Source organism: Siniperca chuatsi, linkage group LG3 (assembly GCF_020085105.1).
Source record: "Siniperca chuatsi isolate FFG_IHB_CAS linkage group LG3, ASM2008510v1, whole genome shotgun sequence".
Taxonomy (NCBI): Eukaryota; Metazoa; Chordata; class Actinopteri; order Centrarchiformes; family Sinipercidae; genus Siniperca; species Siniperca chuatsi.
In genome coordinates this window covers 11,044,488-11,068,551 of record NC_058044.1, presented here as the reverse complement: position 1 = coordinate 11,068,551, position 24,064 = coordinate 11,044,488, and the positions used below count along the sequence as shown (strand labels likewise).

The following is a 24,064-nucleotide window of genomic DNA, read 5'->3' as shown; positions in this document are numbered from 1 at the left end:
TATGTTGCAGATGCACCCAAGATGAAAATGTCCCACCAATCAAGAGTGCATTGCTTTTAATTTGTGTAGTTCATCAACGCTGAATAACAAAAAGGATTTGTCATTCATAATGGATAATAATTAAAGTACAACACATACTCTCCTTTCCTTAAAAACAGAAAAAAGGGGGCTAGAGCTTTTCCGACTTTTAATACACAGTGCAGTCACATACTGAGCAGTCAAGTCAGCCTGTTAGGAATAAAAAAATAGTGCTTCCTTAGGACATACTAATGAATCATGTATAAAAGATAATCATTATTGGTTTATAAACGCTAGCGTCTCACAAGCCACAAGCACACAGCTCAGTCCCAGGATATGCAACAACTAGTAATATTGTAATTAAAACTAGAAACATGGCTTAAATTCTCAGACTTCAGACAACAAAATATCATAACATATCTCTACATGAAAAGCACAAGTGTCAGAAACCTCTGCAGTTCCTCTACTCAAAATGTCCAAGAACACATGGATGAATTTTAGCTTTTTAAATGGAAATTGGATCATGTTGTTTTTGTTTCAATCATCACAGATGTACCTTTATATTTTTAAAGATACTATTATTAAATATCAAGAATTAACCATGTTTGTTTTTAAATTAGTGAGTAGTGTTTGAATCATTCCTGTGTACTGGGGAATGTGGGACCAACAGTTAACAGAGTTATAAAAATAATATAGTGGAGAAATTAGTAAAAAAAAAAAAAAAAAAAGTGAAACAAAAGAAGAGAAAAAATGTTACACATAGACTGATATTCCTTTAATGTTGCACTCATTTAGCTTCTGCTCATTTCCACAGCACTCAACAGGTGTCCTTTGCTACGGTAAGTCCTACTTAACGGCAAAAAGACTTTCCTCTTGATTCAGTTTCACCTTTCATGGACCAGCTACCTTTGAAAGAGTGAGTGTATACAATAAATAGAATAATTCATGATTTTGTCATTAAAAATGAAAAGTTTCTTTTCCTCATACTTGGGATGTGTTTTGAAATTATACATAATGGACCATAGATGTTCAGAAGTTTTCCAAACCTCCTCTAGCTACGTTGGGAGACGTACAAGAGTCCCCCCCTTGCGTTTCACAGGAGTGGTACCAGGGCTTTAATTATGTGCAGAGTTCGGATCATTAGCGTGGATGGGGGTGCAGTATGGAGCATCCTCGTCTCCAGTCAAGGCACTGCGCTCTAAGTCGACCACCCCCTCCTTCTCTTCTCATGTAACAAACGAGCCACGGCCTTGTTACCGAGGCACAGGTTAACAAGCACACAGTCAGAGTGAGTTCATGCTGATGAGCTGTAAATACATGTAGGAGAATATTGGCGAATACAGGTTACAGGCAGTTAATTCAAATATTAGTGGTAACTAAATTAATTTGAAATACAGTTTACAGGATTTATTTTGATTTAGATATATCCTTAAGTCCTTAAGATTTATGGAAACGCATTAAAAATTTGCATTCTTGAGGAAAAAGTTCCCAAAACATGTCTTGCCGTGACCCTATATGATCAATCCGCTTAATCCCACTAAAGAAACCCAGCTCTATACGGCTGCTGGAAACAATCCAAGTATTACCATGACACAGATACACGTAACGCTTACGCACATTGATCCCAACCCAGTTCTAAACTTTCTCAATTATTCATTAATATGAAATTGTGTTTGTCTCAAGTGGAACAGTGTGATTTCCTCCTGCGACATACAGGCATTGTTTGGCCCCTCTCCAGGGCCACTGTCACTCCTTTGACAATTGCTCCGTTGACACATATTGTTCAGGAATCCATTTCCCTCCTGATAGTTTGGAGAGGCCTGATTTGTCCTAATCCTGAGACCATTTGTAATACAGAGGACTGGGATAAATAATAAATTGTGTATGACAGAGTCAAAGGAACAAAAATGGAGCTTGCGAACAAATGGTTTGCTTTATGGTTGGGAAAGAAAATCTTTCTTTATGGTCGCATTATCAAATCATGATATGTATATTCACTGTTGAAATGAATAATACGTGGAATGTGAGAAATATGTAGAACAAAAATAACTGGTGTGAGGCTGCTGTGACGGCTTCATAAGTGTGCCGGCTGCTCACTGTGAAAATGTAGAATTTTGTATGTTGTGCACATGTGGATACAACTGCATCTCAATCATTATGGGCAATTTTAATGTGAGCTATTAAGAGAAAGAAGAGTCTTAAAAAATCTGTCAATATATGTCAAAATATTAATCAGGAATATTACCAGTATTTGATGACACGCTATAACTTATGAACATTAACGATTAACAATGGATGTGACAGAAAAGATATTTGATGAAAGAGCAAATAAAGAAAAAGGACTGAAAACTTAGTGGAGCTCCTTTTATATATGTTTAAACTACGCTATTTAATGGGTTTGTCATAAGCAATATACATGCATTTGTTTTTAGTGATGTGATTTTAATTAGTGTGTAAATAAAATAACTAAGCTGTAAAATGTGTATGAAACTGCAGACCCGGAATAAAGTTTTTTCACAGAATGGTGCTAATGTGTTTATTGTTGTACTGTAACTATGTTCATAAAATCTGATTTAACAAAAATACTGTTAAAAAAACCAATATTATATACATTTTCTTTAGTTGGACCAGAAAGCACAAATTTAATTTTGGGGAATTATCTAAAAACATTATTAAAACATAGTAATTTAGATATTGATCACAATCATTCTTAGTATCTTCCATGACAGATTCACTGTACTGTTAATCTGGTAGGCAAATAAATCAATTATAATCATGTAGCTAATTTAGTGTGATGTCATGCTTGCACTTGTTCAAACTGAAAACCTAAAGAAATATAAAGTGACCTCTTCCAGAATTTCCCAGTGGCATTTTTGTTCCCATGAATGCTGCATGTCGAGCATGAATTCATACATAATTTGGAAACACTCTGTTGTGTGATCTTCTGAAAGCACTGTTCATTCAAATCCTGCAAAAGGCTACTGAATAACTTTCATAAAAGATCAGTGATACCAAAGACTTATAAAACAACACTCATCCATTTTAATGCTCAGAAATTCCATTTCAGTTTCCTTTGTAACTGAGATTCATTTTGCAGAAACTAAATTAGTTTGAATAGTATCATTTGTAAATATATGTTAATTAACCCCTTTTCTTCATCTCGTTTATTAAGAGAGAGCAGAGCCAAATGAAATTCAAACTTACCTGTAAGGCAGACTCAGGACCTGTCTATGAATTAAGGCAAATAAAAAACACTCCTGCACAGTTTACTTTTTTGCATACTCAGTTGTTTTTAGTTAGGCGAGGGTCTTAATTGCATTGTCGTTAGTGCGTCTAATAATCGCCACAGGACATTTGGGTTTATGAACCTATGCAGGCTTCTACTGTGTGTAAAACCTGCAAAAGGAAAACCACAGGAAAAGGATGCCCACCACTGCTCCTTAATTTAAGGAGAGATTAATAAAGTAGTTGCTAGACTTGCAGTTTGTTCTCCCTAAGGGTTGTATTAATAATCTTAGGAGATACAGGGTTCATCTGTGGAGATCTGCCCTTGTAAAAGACCGACAAAACTTAAAAGGCTTGTCTTAAAAGATCACTGATGAGCTGCTGTTACTTGTCGTCTATAATTTACTGTTAGTTTCATGCAGATTAAATATTAAAAGAGAATCTGTCTTTACAGTATAAAATACTGTACTATCTGCCTGGTGGACTAAACCGCTAACAAAATGGCCCATAGATGAGAAACCAGGACGGAAGTGACGTTAGGGCAATCTAGTTCTATATTAAGATGTACAGTGGTGGCCGGTGAATGAGGAAGAGAGAAGAAGAAGCAACGACAGCCTCAAATACTGAGACACCCCGCAGTTATGCTTTCACCATGCCACAAAGGATAAGTGTTTACTTACTTTAACTTCAGCTTACTTGAAAATAATAATAAATAGCTCCAAACAGCACACAACAATCAAGATTTTAAAGTATTATAATTTCTCATGTTTTGGCTCAGTGCACTTCCTCAGTCACACAAAGCTTTCTTCTATATCCAGCTTGGAAGGCCAAATTCCAAAGTCTACTGTCTAGGAAAATATGGCACTATTAAGCACTGACAGTCATTCAAAACAAATACTTGTTTGACAATACTGAGTGAAAGTTATGTGTCATCTTACCCTTACTCTGAGCTTTTGCCTTCTTTTCATTACAGTCCCACAATGTATGTGACTAAATCTGTACATTCACGCTAACATATGCATATCAAGTAGAAATCTACTGCCAAGAAGACTCAATGATTAACCTGAAGTTGATATCAAGGGATCACTCTGAAACCCTAATCTAAGGCTTTTTTTTCAATGTGGCATTGTTAAGAAATAATGTCAAGCCTTCAAATCCTCAAAAATATGTTACAGGGTCTGCCAAAATATATTTGAATAATACAACAAAACAAATAGATTGAGGAGTCATTTTAATATCTAAATGATTAATAGTGCTTAAGTCATTTGTTAATTAATTGATTAGCTGATTAGAAACTGAAAACAAAATTAACTGCTGACAATTTTGAATAATGGATTAAACAAGTAAGTAATTTATTAAGTGAAAGGTTAAAACATTAGCTGGTTATAACTTCTCAAAGCTGATGATTTGATTCTCAAACATCATTGTAAATTGATTACCTTTTTTGACTGCTGGTCAGACAAAATAAGTAATTTTAACTTTGGGCTCTGGAAACTTGAGATGAGAATTTATTACTAAAATTATTAATCTATAATAATAACCATCAGATTACCTGATGAAAATCAAAATCACTTCTGATCAGTTCACCATACCATAAAACTCTTAAACGGTGGCATAAGTGACATAAAATGTCATGATTGCAGATGACTATAACATTTTCTAACAGGTATAATTAAGGTGTTTTCTCTAGTGTTGTCACCTTGAAGAAATATGGTTATGTGTGGGGAAAATTGATGAGATGTGTGCAGACGAAAAGGAGTATAATCATATTAAGGTTTATTCACAGATTCCAGCTACAAATGTTAATCAGTTTATAATTTATCAATTCAATTACCAAAATCTATTCAAATTGATCACATTATAGAAATCAAATGTGGCCCATTGGTGCAGTATTCTACCAGTGTTTGTTTCTGAGGAATGACTAGTGTTCATTTACAGAATGTGTAAGCATAATCCTGTAAGCATGATCCTCTCCTGTGGAATCAGGTCCCAGTTTGGGTTCGGGAAGCAGACACCATCTCCACAGTTAAGAGTAGGCTTTCCTCCTTGATAAAGCTTATAGTTAGGGCTGGCTTGGGTGAGCCCTGAACCATCCCTTAGTTATGCTGCTATAGACCTAGACTGCCGGGAGACTTCCCATGACACAGTGAGCTCCTCTCTCCCGCTCCTTCTGTACGCATTCTTATCCCATTAATGCATGTTACTAACTAGACTTCTCTCTTCCCTAGTTTTGTGCTTTCTTGTCTCTCTCCTGTCCCCTTCTGTCGCTTTCAGCAGGTATTTCTGCCTCAGGAGCTGCAGAGTCTGGATCTATGATTGCAAGCCACCTACTGCCCCAATATTTCTGCTCGACAACAGCTACTACAATTATTATTATTAGTCATATTATTATTATTGTTATTATTATTATCACCATTATTACCATTAATAATAATAATAATCTTTATTTGTAGCACTTTTCGAAAAAGTGCTTTACAAAACAAAATAAAACTGGTAGACAATGATAAAACAATATTAAAAAAAGCAGTTACACAGCATTGAGCAAAAGGAGTTTCATATGAGAAATCAAAAAATCATTGATCATCATTATTATTTTATTAATATTACCATTACATTATTATTATTATTATTATTATTATTATTCACTATTATTTTAAAGGGGACCTATTATGCTCATTTCTAGCTCTATATTTTTATTCTGGGATTCCACTAGAGTGGCTTTGCATGGTTCACAGTTAAAAAAAAAAAATCCATATTTATGTTATACTGGCCCTTTATGCAGACACTCAATTCATCCTATGTCTGAAACAAGCTGTTTTAGTTCATGTCTCTTTAAGTCCCCCCTCCCTAAAAGCCTACTTTCTTCTGATTGGCCACCTTCAAGGAAGCCTGCTGAGGGGCAAGCAAGCCACTGTAACTACTTCTCTTTATACACCCAGTGCTGTGAGCCCGCACACCGCCTCATTGCCTTCCCGATGAGCTCAACAATTATGACAGCTACAGTATATTTGGCCTGGAAATAGCAATATGGGGCACTGAATTGGATGAATGTACTGTTCATCCGACCACAAATGAAACAAGAATTAGGTTGGAAAAACAATAGACGCTGCTGGGCGGAGTGATTCTGGGAGCCGGGCCTCACTGCTTACAGTACAAAAAACACACACAACTTTTATAACTTTATTCACGAATTTTGGTGAAACTGGATCATATTTTATGTAGAAAATATTTTCTGGTCCAGGCAGAGTCAGCTAGCTAATAGCGCTAGCTGCACGGCTAACAGACATAATGGTAGCTACTACGGTTAGCAGTAGTTAGTGGTTACTTTAGCAACAAATAAAGCCATCTGACCATCAAGAAACTAAAAGCACTTTCTGCGAGACATACCAAACAACCTCCAAAAACTTGAAGAGTAGTCCTGAGCAGAGTCGTCTCGCATAGCCAGACCCATCTCCACACTTCACTTTAGCGCTAGCTATGTGCAGAGCAGTCGAACAACGAGCTAGCATGGGCGCGTCCTTGTACTTCGTGGGCGAGCTGTGCCTGGTGCATATCCAACCCGTTATCATTCCCAGGGCGTCAAATACCAATGTTTTGTCACGCCCCTTGGCGTAATATAAACATGCACAAGGTACCATTAGACACACAGGGCTGCCATAAAGCCTTTATAAAATCAAGTGACATAATGTAAAGAGAGACAAAGAGCAACAAAGTCTGCTTAAAGAGGAGATGGGGTGGTTGGATGGGTCAAACAAACCCAGGACTTTCACCCAGGAGACCGGGGTTCATGTTCCGTGTGAAACTAAAAGTTAATGTTGACTTTTAAGTTACATGTCGCGTGACTTCCTACTACCTAACCAAGTATATTTTTCCCTAAACCTAACCAAACTTTGAAGTGATGTTACATTGTTTCTGATGGCGTCTCCTACTAACGCCAAAGGGTACTTTGTGCATTTATACGACGCAGAGGGGCGTGACAAAATGTTGGTATTTGACGCCCTGACATACAATGAGCACAGATGACCTGTTTTTTAATTCTTAATTGACAAAAGAATAATACAAACAGTACAAACAAATAAGTCCTCAATACAGATAAAGACAGTTTAGAAATGTTATAGAGCATCTTTGATACAGATGAGCTCAGATGACTGATCACCATGATATATCCCCCCCCAACCCACAACCGGCAGATGGCCGCCCACTCTGAGTCTGGTTCTGCTCAAGGTTTCTGCCTCTTAAAAGGAAGTTTTTCCTTGCCACTGTCGCCAAGTGCTTGCTGATGGTGGGATTTGTTGGGTCTCTATAAATAAAATTATAGTTAATATTATAAAGAGTACGGTCTAGACCTGCTCTATAGGAAAAGTGCAATGAGAGAACTTCTGTTATGAAAAACTCTTGTATACAGCAGGAAATGTGTACTCTCAGAGTGGAAATGGCTTCTCATTGATACTGTAAGTCAATATAAACAACAAATACTCTATTCTGTATCAAAAACATGTAGTCACATCTTGTTAGACTTGATGGGGTATGACTTAATACCGTTCAATGCACTGTACGGGATTTGGCCTCCAATTATTTTACAGGTATTGGCTAGGTGACATACCAGTAGCATTCATATTTTTCTTTGTGCTGAACAACAATATTTAGAATCAAATCAGCTTTATAGAACTTTAGCACCTTACTTTGAGTGAGCTTGAACATGCACACAAAGCAAAGCCACTCATTTGTTGGCGTTAATTTATAGTATGCAACATTTAAAGTCACTTTAATATCTTCCTTTCTCCAGCTCCAAGCAGCAGAATTTAATATTTTTTTTACAACGATTTTCTAACAATTATATCGTTTCTGCTTTTAATCCTTACAGCCTAATTGTGATTTAATTAGGAACAATCCAATTTTGCGCTGCATTTTTTTGGTTGTATATGAATCGCTTTTCTTTTTCAATTAGGAGAAAACTAATTACTAAATTTCATAAGTACAAGCATTATGCATTATTCATAGCAATGCAACCATAGCCTTGCATTGCACCCTTGACCACCTGTTGGGACCTCATACTAAATATTTCACAGCTTTTCTCCCTTTTTACCGCTTCCTCTATGGTCCTTTGATGTTTTTGTTCCACATTCTTTCCTCCTTTTTCATCCTCCCTGGAATAGCTGTAGAATAATCCTATAGTTTTCGCCTTTCATGCCTGAAACTTTGCATTTCATTTTAACATTTGTCTGGAGAAAATCTTTTTCCTTCTGTGTGAAAGATCATCTTTAATAAAAGTGGAGGGCTGAGAAGAGCTGTAAATCTGTACTAACCACACAGCGCTGAGGTCTCTGGGAGACTGATTAGCATCTGGGAGCTGGTGCATGGCTTCTTAATAATGAGAAGAAGTGCTGGTTGGCTGCCATGTGACTTGGCTCGGCCTTGATGCCATTTCCCTTGTTGGTCAGGAAATACTACAACCTGCATTTTTTCTGTCCAATATGGCAGGCAGCCATTCAAAGGAACTTTTCACTTGAAAGGTTTGTTAATTTCTAACAATCTCATCACCAGAGTAGAGATGTGACTGTGTCTCCCTTCAGATTCGAGGAAGTACCTGTGTGGCCACAACTAATATTGTCATCACATGTCCAAAGCATAGATTAAGAAAGTGGCTCTTGGCTTCCATCTGAAAGTATTATAAATAATAATTTAGATTCTCAGTTTATTTACAACAAATCTGTGGTAAAATTTGGTGAACATTCAAAATTATAACTGTTTAAGATAATTATTGACTGATCCTTCAGCACACTCCATGTACTTATTTTCTGGGCCATTTTTTAAAGGAATGAAACATGTAGGCCCGCATCTAAATAGTGAAGAGAAACAACGGTTAGCTTAAAGTTCATTATAGTAAGAGACTGCACAGATATATGATATGATGATATATAATCAAGAAGATCAGTCGAGATAATTAATATCTTGGCATTTTGTCAATTCTATTTATTTTGTAAATTGGCACTTTCTGTGTAAAAATCAAAAACATTATTACCCACATCTGCTAAATATCACTGCATCGCATGCAGTCAGTGTGGACCAAAGTAGGGTCATAAAGGCCAACGTTGTCCTATATGGAGTTTTTTAGAGCCAAAAAACTTTAATTTGACAGGTAAATGAGGTCAAACGTGTGCCAGACAAGTCTTAATGCTGCCCTCCTGTTCTGGCATCACCAACAGTATGAAACCCCAGCAACATCAATGTAAACAAATATATTAACTGCCTTTGCAGTTGGGAAGAACAGTTCTTACACACTCAGTATAGTGTCAAAATATGTCAGTAGAAAATATAGTATTTTTAGAAACAAAGCCCCTCATGGAACTGCCTGTAACTGTCATGGTTTGAGGGTTCATGTATATTATTTCCTGATTTATTTTGTAATATTCTCCTTCCTCATGTGTCTTGTGGTTTTACTTCCTGCTTCTGATTGTTTGCACTGCCCTGATCAGTTTCACCTTTGCCCCGTTGTCTCCCCTACCTGAGTGTATTTAAGTCTGTGGGTTTCCTTTGTTCAGTGTCAGATTATCAGTGTCACTATGTCAAGTGTACGTGTTTCCCATGTGTTCTGTGGATTTATGCTTTGTTTCTATTGGACCTTGCCTGGATTTTGGATTTTTTGAACTTTGCCTACTACCTGTCGAACCTGTTTGCCTGTGTTGGACAGCTTCCCTTATTTCAAACACTGCCTGCCTGTAACCCGTGTAAGCCTTTCTCTGATCATTAAATTATTGAACTGCACCTGCTCTGCCTCTTGGTCTGCATTTGGGTCCTAATCCCCTGTGTTCCCTGTTTCCCCGCTTGATACTAACCGTAACAATAACTCACAAACTCACACCTTCACATTTGGCAAATTGCAGATGTCACCACATGTCAACCAGCACTACCAGTACTTTAAAGTAATAGCAGCATCAGTTTCCTCCTGCAGATATAAACATGTCTGTCACCACTTAATGCAAGGAAAGTTAACAAGATGTGTAAACCAGACATGGTTAAGCTATGACTTTCAGTTATCGGTCTTATGTCTGTCTGGCGGTACAGTTACTCACTCCAGTCGTCTACACTTGCACGGCGTAACAGTGAGTGTTGTTTAGATTTCAAATCTAATTTCCCCAATAAACTGTTGTAACTACACTGTGTATTGGGCTGTGAGCACTGTCAAAACACTGAATGCACAGCAGTACTATGGCTGAACAAGCTTGAAATTATTTGGTTGCTACTTGAACAGCAGATGAAACTTAATTTTCGTGTGACACAATCTGCAAGAGACGCTTTGCAAATATCCAGCATGTTTGATAAGGAAAGGATTTGCTGAATTTGTGGTTATGGCACTTCGCAGGAGAGGGAGCCGACATATTCACAGCAGACTGGTGACAAGCCCCTGCCAAAAGTTCTCTCTAGTCGGATCTGTAAGTGGGTGCCTGCCTTGAGTGTTAATTGTCTCCAGAAACAGTCAGCAGCCTAAATTATTTTAGTTTTAAAAAATCAGCACTAATGTTGCATCAACTATCTATGCATATATTCCCATAATCGTAACACAAAATATTCAAATTATAATAAGCTAAAATAACTTTAGTATCTATATGCACTTCAGATGGGTTTTTGTTTTTCAGATGTCCCTTTTTTTTATTATACGAAAAGCAATGATGAATGAAATGATGCTGGGGACCCTTTGGTTTCAAGCTAGAAGTGCAAGACATGGTTTCTGAAGTGAATGTCTAAACAAGTCAACAATTGCACTTCGTGCTGATATGTGTACACTTTTTTTTTAACATAAATGAATACTTCTTATAATACTAATTATTGCTCTATTGAAAGCTATTTAGGGAGCCTATCATCTTAGCAACTCCTACATTGTTGTTGTGTTGGCTATGTTTTTAATTTGTAACCACAAATTTTCAAGTTTTCTTGTAATCATTACTATATATATTCCTCTATTGTTTAACAGAAGCATCAAGGAATAAAAAAATACTATATATACAGTATAACTATCATGATGATATCAGTGATCGTGATGCATTGTAACATATTAATGAAATTCTTAAGTCTTCTGCCCTGGTGTCAGGTTTGACTCGATGATGTGGTATATCCATGATTTTTCTTTTTTGTCTATTCCCTGGACAAAAAAGGAAAAGATCTAAACCTTTTCTTTTCGACTGAATTTACATCTTCTGCTCATTTCTCCTGTTTTTTTACCAAGAGAATTCTAATGAAGGGCAGAGTCAGATATCTACAGGGATACAAGAGGACCTGGAGACAGGAGAGAATGCAGCCACTGATGGCAAGAAATTTCCATAAAAGTACAATCAGGTTGGAATTTTAAAAGTGAATGTTTAAGTAGTCTAAGAGATGGGCTTTGATTCACACTCTGATCAAACCCAAGACATCTCATTCAGAGAATAATGATTTTTTTCCCCCCCTTAATTTTTCTGTTTCTGTCTCATCTGTGAGCTTACAGGTAGAGCAAAGCCCAATGGTATTGTTTTCCCTCCAGTGCTTGAGCACAGGAGCCTTTCTTCTGCCGGATTAGACATGGCAAAAAAGAATGCCAAATGTAGATATGCCACGATATTAGAGGTTGGCTACACAGTGAAGATTCAGGCCAAAGCATTTCATGTTCCCTCCAACACTGGATTGTAAGTAAATAAATATGCATTTTTTATATATTTTCATTTAAAATGTGGAAGAAAAAAGTCTTACTTTTGTGCATATGTTCCCATGCATATGAAGATGTGACTGAATATCCAATATCTATTGTTCACAGGAATGATGGACAATACAGTGGTGTAAAGAAAGAGAAGTTGCCATGTAAGAAAAGTAGCTATTTGGGCCATGGTTTTAACCTTAACACTCCATTATGGTAATAGGCAGAAACAGAAAGCAAAAAAGCATTTACTCAAATACTGTAAGTTTTAAAGTACCATTATCTGAGTATTTGCATTTATTGAGACTCTTTTCAACCAATAATTCAAATGGAAATTTCACTCTTTTTGCTCCTTTGTTCTTCTTTGAGTTACTTGTCTCTTTGCAAAGTAAGGTTTTGTACATCAACTGCACGATAAGTTAATGAGGCATCAGAAGTCAAGTCATCCAGCGGAAAGGTGGAAGAGTGCTACAGTAGCTAAACAGATCCACCAGCTACTTTAACGAAACCCTCACAGGAACTGCAAAGAAAATGTAACATACAAAATTGGAGGCTATTTTTACTTGAAATAATTAAACATATTCCACTGTTAAACACTAACAGACAGAATGCTGTTTCATTGTAACATTCAATTAAGGTACTTTTACTTTTTACTTTAGAATGACTAGTGGGTGTTGCTGCTTTTTGAAAATCTAAAGAGATTTACTCATAAAACAACTGTAGTAAACTGCACTTTGCAGACTCTTCAAGACCCATCTGTTGTCCTAAATTGTCCGCTAAGAAAAAGGGCTGAACAATATACAAAAAAAAACAAAAAAACATCAGATGCCGATATGAGTCACGATTTTAGTGGGAATGGTAATTTTTGCATTTAATTATTACTAAAATATACATAAAAATGGTGATATGATTTTTGCTGGGGTCTGTACCAAACAAGCATGTTCCCTTACGTCTGGAGAATATGATTTGTAGGCCGGGGCATCTCTGTAGCACTACAAGGCTTCATTTATAATTGTATGTTGTGATACATTTTACCTTTATCAAAAAAATGCAGCTCCTGCGATTTAGATATTGCACTTGGCCATATTGCAATTTCAATAATATTTTGATTAATTGGTCCCTACTAAGAGGCCACACTGCAAAGCTGAGTATGTTAAACTATATTGACCTTACATTTTTTTCTTCAGTAGTATTGATAAAGTAAACTTAGTTTTAACTAGGTATGAAGTTTGTAGTGCAGAGTGTAGGTCTATACATTTTCAGTGTTGAATGGGATCTGTCAGACATGCGTGTTTTTGCTGCAAGCCATTACTCTTTCATGCCCCCTTTTTGGGGAGAAGGTTCCTGACCAATTATTTTCAGACACATGCAGGGATGCAGAATGACTAGAAGCATCAGTTTGTTTTTTTTCCAGGTGATGCCTAAGGTAAGGGGAGAATGGCCAGAGGCTACAGCAGCCCTCTAGGGACATAGGGGGCTTATAAACTGTGAAACTGACATCTCTCATCTATTACTTTTGCTAAATAAACCTTTAAAAACCTTGACAGTCCTCTATGTGCTTTTCCCAAACTGTATATATTTAGAATTGTATGAATTTGAAGTTATTTTTGATCACTGAACCAAGGATGAATAAAAACGCTCCAACTTAGTGTAGCCTACCTCTTCAACTGCAAGCTTTCATATTTCTTTTAACACACACAATGTTACTTTTATGTAGTGCAACTTTCCAAAATCAATACACTGTACACTTTCAGGATGAAATATTTTTCATCATATCAATATACACTTCCTTCAAAAGCCAGTTTTCACCCCTGCTCATCATAGCCTGGCCAGAAAAAGCTGGTTGTGCGGTGAGTTTGTTGAAGTGGCGCCATTGGCAGCATGTAAAAACTAAAAAATTAAAAAGCCTTTCTTATTGCCGGTATGCAGATTCCCTTGATGATAGGCCCAAATTTCTAAACTTACCATGAAACATTTGCAACGTCTGCAGCATTTTCATATTAATAGATGTTGGTTTTGCTATTGAATGATATTACATAACAGCAGCTCAAGCCAGCTAATGATGAAGTTTTTGCATTCCCTTTTTGAACCATTATTGTGCACATCTGTCCAATACAAATTTTCACTGGCTCAGCATATTTGTAGGTGTTTTTGGTGGCAGCACAGGAAAAAGCAAAAGAACTTGGTAGCATGAAAAACTGATTATCACCATCCCTTTAAACTGTGGTGCAAATGCAAAAGCCTACTTATTATTCACAAAACAGTGATGTTGATAGGTTTTCAATGTAGTGAGTCCCCGGGGCCTACAGGTGGTCATTTGAGTGGGTCGCCGGAAAATTGAGCGGGTCCTCAATAAAATTTGTGTTCTTGACAAATTGTAGTGTTAAACTCGTGTTTAGGGATGAGTATCATTAGGATTATACTGATACCACTACTCTTATCTATACTTCTTCTTTTTCATTGCTAAATAATTGCTTTTTTAAAAATATATCCTTTTAAAAAGAGAATAAATTCAGAACAGGATTAGAATTTAATATTTTAAATATGACTAAATGTTTCTAGAGCAGCAACAGTAATGTTTACAACAGCAAAGTCACTTTTTAAACTCAACAATATTTCACTGAAAACAAATCTAAAATGTCAATAAAATAAATCATCTTCATGACATCAAAATACTGAGTGAAGTATAGAAAGAATGAAAAACACAGACATCAGTCAGTATCATTCCTTCCGCCTGTCCTCTGTCCTTCTCCCTCTGCTGCTGATGTGATTCACCTACAGGTAAGTTACCTGGTAGAGGGAGGAGGGGCTGGTTTATCTCAGCCAGTAGCTAAGTTTACAAGAATTTGCCAAATTTTAAGATATGTGGCAAACTAAGCTAAACACTTAGACAACATACAGTCAGGTTCGTTTGTGCTTGTTTGTAACGATTCGCTATTAGCCGAGCTAGCACACTGTGCTTGTGTAAACATAGTGCTGATGGATCAGACTGCGGAAAGAGCAGATTTCTACATGTTAATGCTTGTTGAACAGGTGTATTGATAAAGTATTGGATTTTTACTCGCTAAGGTTTTATTGCACTTACAGTAAAGAGCGTAGATGTTGTTAACTCGAGTAACCTCTCTGCTGTTCTGACTGTGTATGCGTGCGTGTGTGCTCAGCCTTGACACAGCGAGCAGGTGAGAGGCTGCAGTCTGATAATAAATTACACAAGTTTTTTGACAGCAAGGTTTCTTTAGTTTATTTATATGATTTCAACACGTATTTGTTTTTGTTGTTCAAAATGTAGCATCGTCAGGGAGAAAATGCGTCCCCTGGACGTGTCGATAGTGAGTTTACAGCATCCTTTCAGATTTTAATGCATCACAGACGTAGGACATGTACCTAGCAACATCGCTGCCAACATTTTATTAAAGGGCTTTTCTTTGCCCGGAGCTTTTACTTTTGACTTTTAGGATGTATACTGTTCAAATTTATTTGTCACAATAAAAATAAACATCACTAAGCTTTTTTACCTTGCCACAAATTAAGTAGCTACACTAGCCATATAGAAACATATCAATTTATGTTTTCAACCTCCAACAACATCCACTCTTCCTCTTCCGTGCGCTGGTCATTGATTACAGTCCAGTTAGCAATCTTGGAACCCATCGGTTATAGTCTCAAGATGATTTGATTGCAGATAAATTTTAAAAAGCTAATACAAAGCTAATCTCGAGGGTTGCGAGATTGATAAAAAAGCTAAATCGTCGTCAGACGATAGCCGATGGGTTCCGTGATTGCATTTCGGTCTTTGGCTCTCCACACAGACTGTTGCCCTGCATGCAACTAAAGCCCACTCAAACGTGATTGGTCAATACTACTCAGACTACAAACGGAAACCAGAATGCTTCCGATACCAAAATCTTGTCCTTTGCCTACAGATTCTGCATTCTTATGCAGATATCTGTTTATAAAGATTACTAAGGGGGACACCTTAAAAAACACCTTAAAAAGTTGATATGGCTGATACAAAACCAAACAATTGTGTCCTTATACATCCAGCAGACACAGGGCAATATTTTCATCCCGTTGGAGTCCTGTTTCTTCACTGACCTTTTAGCTCTGCTTTGGTCTTCAGTGGTGAACTGTGACCATTGGACTACGAACCCTCTGTTATATCATCCTACTGACTAAATCCACAAGTAACACAATATTCAAAATTTCACCAGCTAGGCAAATGTCTCCCATTCTGTTGTAAAAACTGTGTTAACAAGAAGCTACTGAAAATATCTCCACTTTCCTCAGTTGTAGCAGCTGCTTTTCCAAAAAATTCCATACTGCAGACCTGTAGAGTTGGTTCATCACTAAGAGCAACGCCTTTCACATTACATGCAGTAATAAAAAATTTAAAAAAACATTTATTGAGTTATAAATGACAGAAGCTAAAGAAAGAGGCTTAACTGTGATACACTGTGTCACCAGTTTGGATTTTTTAACTAAAACGCTGGCTCTAGATCAGTCTGCCAGGGTCAAATGTAAATAGATTTATAGTTCAAAGTGATATGCAACATCAAAAAAAGATCAATGCTTTTAAGGTCATTCTTAAATCTAGGACTACAGTTGTCATTAGGGTGCCATTAATTATTCAGCACACCCCAAGGTATACACAGAATGTCTTGAGAAAAACTAAAGCACAAAAGCAGGACAATACCATTCCCCAGTAGCCAGAATGAAGGACTGAATTTCACTTGCCAGTTGTTCTAATTTGGACAACCATCAATCATTGTTTGGAGGACGAAACAGTTCCCCAGTTTGTCCACTTATATCTGTTGTCCTTTTTTTCCAGTTACAAGTAGTAATAATCCAAATAGAGGTAATTAGACTTCAGCAATTCAAATTGACCTCCAGTACTCAATATTACTTCTCTGGGTGCCTTTAGAAATGCCTTGAGGGTCTAATAGGAATTATGATAAGCATCCATTAGAATACTGCAGCACAATGAGAAAGGACATACGTACATTACGTCAGGCCTCTGCATGATTTAGCTGCAATCTCAAGAAGCATTTCAGGTACATCTAATACTGTACTGCATCTTATCCAAACATCATTTACACCCAAACTCCTTCTTTTCCATGATTTCCATGAAATCTGGTGTTTTCACATGACAAAAGATGATCATGTTTAGGCACTTCAGCTAGGTAAAACATAAAACTTGACATATCTATTATACGAGTTTGGCGGCTGCTCAGCAGGTGCACTGGATTGTAGTGTAATTGGGGAAAGCCACCCCATTACCACCACCCTGCAAATATACCAATAATGTTTAAACGTAATGTTAATTATACAGTGATGTTTACTCATTAAAAAATGGCCAAAGGGGATTTTACAGAGTATTACAGAGTAATATGTAGGCTATGTCCTTTATTTGTGATGATTACTAATTGTGTCTAACAAAACAAGTGTTAATATCCACTTTTTTAGGTTACTGAAAAATGTTTAAGAATAACTCAAATCAAGATTAATCTTGTTTTTGCTGACCTCCGGTGGTTAACTTCTCACTGATACAAAAAGATTACGCAGGGTGTTGTCAATACACATTGACATCCTAGTTTAGTGTGGTCAGGTGCAACAGATGTGAAACTGTCAACCTCAAGAGATTAATAATAAAACAATGTTTTCCAGCCTGGCTAGGTTGGCTTGATTAGTGATAAGTGGAATAATAATAAAAAAATTGGTTTAAAATAGATAATGTTAAATCTAAATCTTTATTATTCCACTGCAAACTAATGTACCCCAGAAACTGTGTACTTTGACAACTTCTAAGTTTATATACAGTATTGTAACATCTGTCTTGGGGGTGGATTATTTGGACAGATAATTCTACATCCCGAGTCTTTTTTTCTTATCAGTACATCCTGTAAAAACATGATTTAATTACAGTGCAGTGAACTCTTTTGGGGATTCACAGAGGGGACATTCCAGAGGTGGCAAGTTTGAAAACACAAGGGATGTCTGCAACAATCCCTGGTGTAAACCTCAGCAGGCACAGTGTATTATTCCTGATTTAAAATGAGGCTATAAAGTCAGAGCTTGAAAACTAATTAGCTCATATAAAAACGCCTACAGAGCAGAAAAGGAATGCCATCTTAGTAGATGGCTCATTCTGACTTTTTGTTAATATAGCAACAATGTTCTCATTTTAGAAAACAAACACCTTAAACTACATAATACTTCAACTCATGTAGCAACCAAGGCCTGACAGCCAAAAATTACCCCATATTATGGCACAACACACCTTGTTTCCGTCCTCTCTTTCTACCTGTCCATCATTATTTCTAAAAAGAGGAGGTCAAGTTGCAGTCTCCACTCAAAGGCATAGAGATGTTGATGACTTGTTGCGCTGGTTTCAGATCGAGCATATCATTTGACTGAAACAGTCTAGCCAGCTGTTTGCTACTAGTTAACTAACTTTAGCCAGGCGCTACCCTGGCTGTGTGTGAGTATATTATATTTTCCCTGATAATGCTATATTGTGAACAACAAATCCGTGTTGAAAGGAGGAGGAGAGCTGTTAGCAGCCACTGGGCAGCAGAGTCCTGCAGTGTGTTTACAGCTAACGGAGCTAATAGAGCTAATAGAGCTAACAGCTAACGGAGCTAAACACTGGGTCCGCTCTATTTCAGTGCACTGGTGCACCGCTTTAAGGCCCTTTCAGACACAACGTGATTTGCGCTGCACTGGCTTGCGAGTTGTTTTCATGTTGTGTCTGAAAGTGCTTTAACACATAAGGGCGAAGGCCGGGAAAAATGTTTAAATGGAGCGTAATCTGTCAGCCAGCAGCAGCAACCACGTAATTGTCAGCTGACAAAACAAACAACAATGTCAGCCTACAGGGCAAAAGCCATGGTAGCTTTCCTAGTTGACAAATAATTGCCAGCATGGACAGTAATGTTCACAATATGATTTTATGTAAGTCTGACTGACATTCATCACATCTCTGTCTTATCAATCTCACTTCGCTTGTTTGTGTTTGTATGGGCCATGTGGTCGTGGTGACACAAATGCTGCTACTGTGTTACTAAATTCTGTGTCCTATTTATTTTTTATTAATTCTGTTTATGACAGTTTAGACATAACTTTTCAGGTGTTGTTTTAAACCACTTTCTTTGAATGGTGCAAAACAAATATAATTATTTATTTCCTCAACATCTTAATGGTGTTTTTATTATGCCACTAACAACTATAGATGATACTAACAAAGTAAAGAAACAACATTTTGATTTTGGGACAGTATACATTTACTTTGGGACGGTTAAAATAGTTTTTCATCGGTGGTTCTGGGACGGTGGTGAAAAATGTTAGTCTGGAGCCCTGACTGTTGCCACTGCCAAGGACAAGGGCAGACTGCAGCTTAACATTCATTTTGTTTGTTAAAAATAAATTTGAGGGTGGCAATGTAATTACAGGTTAAGGCAAGAGAGAAAAAAAGAAGTGAAAATTATTTTGTTTGTTAGTTTGTCATCCTTAGTGTATGTGAGAATAGAGTCCAGCATTGAAACACAGCCCTTAACAAAGCTGGAGAGTGTGTTTGAGTTTCACTGAGTATGGGCAGCTCCATCAATATTTAGCTTCTCCTCCACGTCAACTCTTCTACAGATAAAAGCAAGTTGAGACCAGAGTACAAGGAGACGCCACCTCTCCCAGTGATGCTAATTATCCCTGTTTGCTATCTGGATAGCTCGCAGGCATTCTGATTGGCTTTACTTACTACTACAAAATAAATAAATGATCGTCATAAAAGTGTAATACCACCTCTCTGACCTTTCCCCATACTCAGGCCATGTTAGCAAAGGTATAGTGGAGCAAACATCGTTAGAAGCTTTTGTTCTTATGTTAGATTTTTCTCACTCTTAAACTATTCTTGATACCTGTCAGGGAAAACCTTGTGTGTGTTCCTCACTGAGATTTTCCCCCGCTGCTTCTTGTTACCCTTTCTGTCTTTGATGATAGTTAAGAGAGGTAAGATATATTTAAAATAAATATATAAGATACAGTTTAAATAGCAGAGCAGAGCTTGGCCTGGGAGCTTGTGAGTATTCACACACCACAACACTGTATATAGGATAGAGCCAGTGTTGGAAATAAATTTTTTTGTCCATCTGCCACTGTAGCTGGTGGACCTATGGAGATGTGCTGCTTAGCGGTTCTGTGCATGACCCACAGTCTACCTAAAATCTTAAATAGAGATATTATAATACAGTATTTCAACATGCTCCCCATATTCTTACAGTAGACATGCAGTCAGTAGTGGTGTAATATAAAATTATTCTGTAGTTGGAGCATTATTTAATAGGGGATATATCGAAATGCCATACCCCTGTAATCTTAAATAAATATATTATAACAGAGTATCAAAATATGCTCCCCATATTCTTACAGTACACTTACCCCTGTTTATAATCAAAAAACATAAATAAAGACATCATAATACTGTGAGAGTTATACCTTTATGGGATATACACAACTTGAAATGAAATGGCGTTCCAAGATTCTGGAAGAATCTCATTTAGCCTGGCAACATAGTCTTAAAACATGTAGGAAAGCCCTCTGTAATGCCAGAGCAGCCTACTACTCATCATTAATAGAGGAAAATAAAAACAACCCCGGGTTTCTTTTCAGCACTGTAGCCAGGCTGACAGAGAGTCACAGCTCTATTGAGCCATGTATTCCTAAAGCCCTCAGTAGTAACGATTTCATGAGCTTCTTTAACGATAAAATAAAACCTAGATAAATAAATAAATAAAACCTTAGAAACAGCTGTAAAACCTGATAGATATTTAGACTGCTTTTCTCCTATCAACCTTCTTCAGCTAACTTCAACAATCAATTCATCTAAGCCATCAACCTGTCTCTTAGACCCCATTCCAACTAGGCTGATTAAAGACGTTTTACCCTTAGCACTTCTTAACTAGATATGATCAATCTGTCTTTATTAACAGGTTGCTCCTTTAAAGCAGCTGCAATTACACCTATTCTTAAAAAGCCCACTCTTGATCTAGGGGTTTTAGCCAACTATAGACCTATATCTAACCTGCCCTCTAAGATCCTTGAGGAAGCAGTCGCCAATCAGTTGTGAGACTTTCTAAATAATAATAGTTTATTTGAGGATTTTCAGTCAGGATTTAGAGGGCATAATAGCACAGAGACAGCACTGGTGAAAATTACAAATTACCTTTTAATTGCATCAGACAATGGACTTGTCTCTGTACTTTTCTTGTTAGATCTTAGTGCTGCATTCGACACCATTGACCATCACATCCTATTACAGAGACTCTACATGCATTTGTTGGTGTTTTTCTGTGTATGTGTAAAATGTATCTGCAGAATTCTGTGTGTAAAGATTCTGCTGGATGTTTGTCCCAACGGGTATAGCTATGATGACTGTGTGGACCCCATACTTCAATTCAGTTACTCTATTATTAAGCTATTATTTACCCGCCACCATGGCTGGTAAGTTGAACAAATTCACTACACAAAATCACCCGCATTTGGCAGGTGGTGGGTGCTAATTTCCACCCCTGGCTAGAGCCCACTCTAGTTGGTGCTATTTAAACCTCCAATAACTGAATTTTCTGGTCACTTGTGGGCAGCAGAAACAAGCTATAAACATAACACTGACATATTATGTTATTATTATTATTATTATTATTATTATTATTATTATTATTATTAATATTATTATTATGTTGATTGACTTGTCAGCAATAAAATGCGAGCCATAAGTTAACAGGCAGTGAAAAGCACCATAGAGCTGAGAAGAACTGCAGGGTCAGGTATGAGGGAATCCTGTCACTTAATAGTAGTGATATGATCCATTGTTAATATAAAAATATTTATTATAGCTGCTTTAAAGTGATACAACACCCAAAATATTTTTGTATCAAACATACAACCCCTGTTGGCTTGAAAAGTGGCTGTAAAAAGCCTGTATCCATTCACCAAGAACTCAACGGTGCGGATGGGATCGTACCAAAATTAAAATCGCTTACAGCCTTTTTGATTAAAAGTAGGGATATTTTAGGTTTCTTGAAAGTTGGTAGAAATGTATCCATATCATCCCCACATAAATCTAAACCTATGCCTTAAACACAAAACATACCATAGGCCTTTTTCACAGACATTTTGACTTCATATCTTAGTCACAGTAAAAAAAAAAAGAACAGGTGTTAATAACATTAACGATGGCTCTGTTCTGTTTAAGTGTTGCAGTAAGCCATGACAGTGTGACGGAGAGCCAACATGCACAACACCAGGAACCTGAAACTGAGACACCTGTGCTTTTCCTACTGTGACGTGTTAAAAATGTCTTCTGTGAAAAAAGGCCTATTCCAAGCCAAAGCCGATGCTTGAGAGCATGGAGGCCGTTTGACTTGCTAAAGCAAACTACCAAATAAAATTTCACATGCAACATGTTGGTACTCACAAGTTGGTGGAAGGTTACCCACAGGGAGATTGGTTAGCTTGAGCAACGGAAAGATGGCAGAATAGGCAACAAATGGCAGGAGACATCCATACTTCCCAGGGTCCAAGGAGAGCTTCTTGTTCCTGTCTAATTAACACAAATGTCCATCTCCTTAGTCCGTTAAATCAGCTGTGCAACACATCCATGAGGTCCTGCAGTGATGTCACCATGTAGTGGCACATGCCATATTGAAAGGCAGAAACAACCTAGCTATAAACAACAAAGGCTAATTCATTGTTTTTTCATGAATCAGTTATAAAGCCCATCCTCTGACCATTTGACTCGACTTAACTATAGCGAGCTAGAGAGATACAATGGAAAGTTAAGCATGAAATGACATGAATGTGACATCTATACTGCCCCTAGTTAATTGTTTACATGCCTTAAAAACAATGTTTGCATGTATCTCCATGTAAACTTTGCTCAACTTTGGTGACATCTGTTATGTAGCAACCTACAGAAGTAGACGTCGAAGTAATAAAAAAGAAATGAAAACTTAATTATAAACACAATGAGTGGCTAATGATGTGCCCACACCTCTCCTCCATGTCGCTATACTTTCCGTTGACTACAGGTTCATCCCATGTAATGAGGCCAGTCTGTTTCTTTAGCTTCTAGGACAAAGTCATTATCAACATAATTATCACTGCAAAAGTCTTGTGAACTCTGTGGGCTCCCAACTTTTAACACGTCTAACCAAAACAATGGCTCTTCTACACCACGCTGGCCATTTTAAATCCTTACATCCATGAATTTTATGTTTACTGAAAGGAATGCAATGAAATATAATAATATATTCTATGTGTAAGGTTAACTAGCTACCACAGCGCACACCATTTATAAATCTTCAGTACGCTAGCAGGACGAGACTTCAGGACCTCTATTTCTTATTTTCTATAACAGCTTAGCTAGCTAGTTCAGTCTCTAGCCAAGTATTACTGTAAGCTTTGACAACACCAACACCTGTTGGTATGCCGCTAACAAATTTAAAGCTATGCTAACAATGCGAACTGCTAACCAATTTTATCTTTTTTTCACACTACCAATTTCACACGCGCGTATTTACCCTTTATGCATCGTTATGAGAACTCCTTATCAAAGTCATTTAATATTGTCTGTGCTGCAAACACACTCACATCCCTGTGTTCACTTGTTTAGACTGCCTGCAGCTTGACGTCGTCGCCTTTCCATCTCCACCCCTCCCACCTTCACCCAGGTGAAGGCGTTGTTGTTGTTGTTGTTGTTGTTGTTTTCTTCTTTTTCTTCTTCTTCCTCTTTTTCTTCTTCTTCTTCTTCTTCAGGTTTTATGGCTGTTTTATGACTGACTTTGCCGAGTGTGCTCGTGATTTTATGGTAAATCTAAAAAGTAAAATCGTCTCCTCAAGTAGCTACTAAAAAGCACTAATATTTATGCCTGAAACTATTTACAAAATAGTGTTGGGTGCAAATATGACACCACTCTAGGCTGATTGGGCCCAATCTAGTGTACAATTTTCATTAAATTCAACTGAATTCAATAAAACTACTATATTAATGATACCAATAAATATGTATTAAAAACTAGCATACAGAAACATTATACAGACAAATTTTCTGTGATTTTTTCACAGTGTTGAAATAATGTTTTAATTTGCATTCACTTTATTAAT

At 37.1% G+C, this 24,064-nt stretch overlaps 1 long non-coding RNA gene across 1 annotated transcript in view; it reads right to left on the bottom strand.

Annotated features, from left to right (window-relative positions):
* The window catches only part of LOC122873674, a 54,630-nt gene extending 30,859 nt beyond the window's left edge, over positions 1–23,771 (bottom strand). The window contains exons 1-2 of the long non-coding RNA XR_006377486.1: positions 23,552–23,771; positions 22,377–22,502 (exon numbers count right to left, since the gene is read on the bottom strand). This is a non-coding gene — a long non-coding RNA (uncharacterized LOC122873674). The remainder of the gene's footprint in view (positions 1–22,376; positions 22,503–23,551) is intronic.
* Between the last annotated feature and the right edge of the window lie 293 nt (positions 23,772–24,064).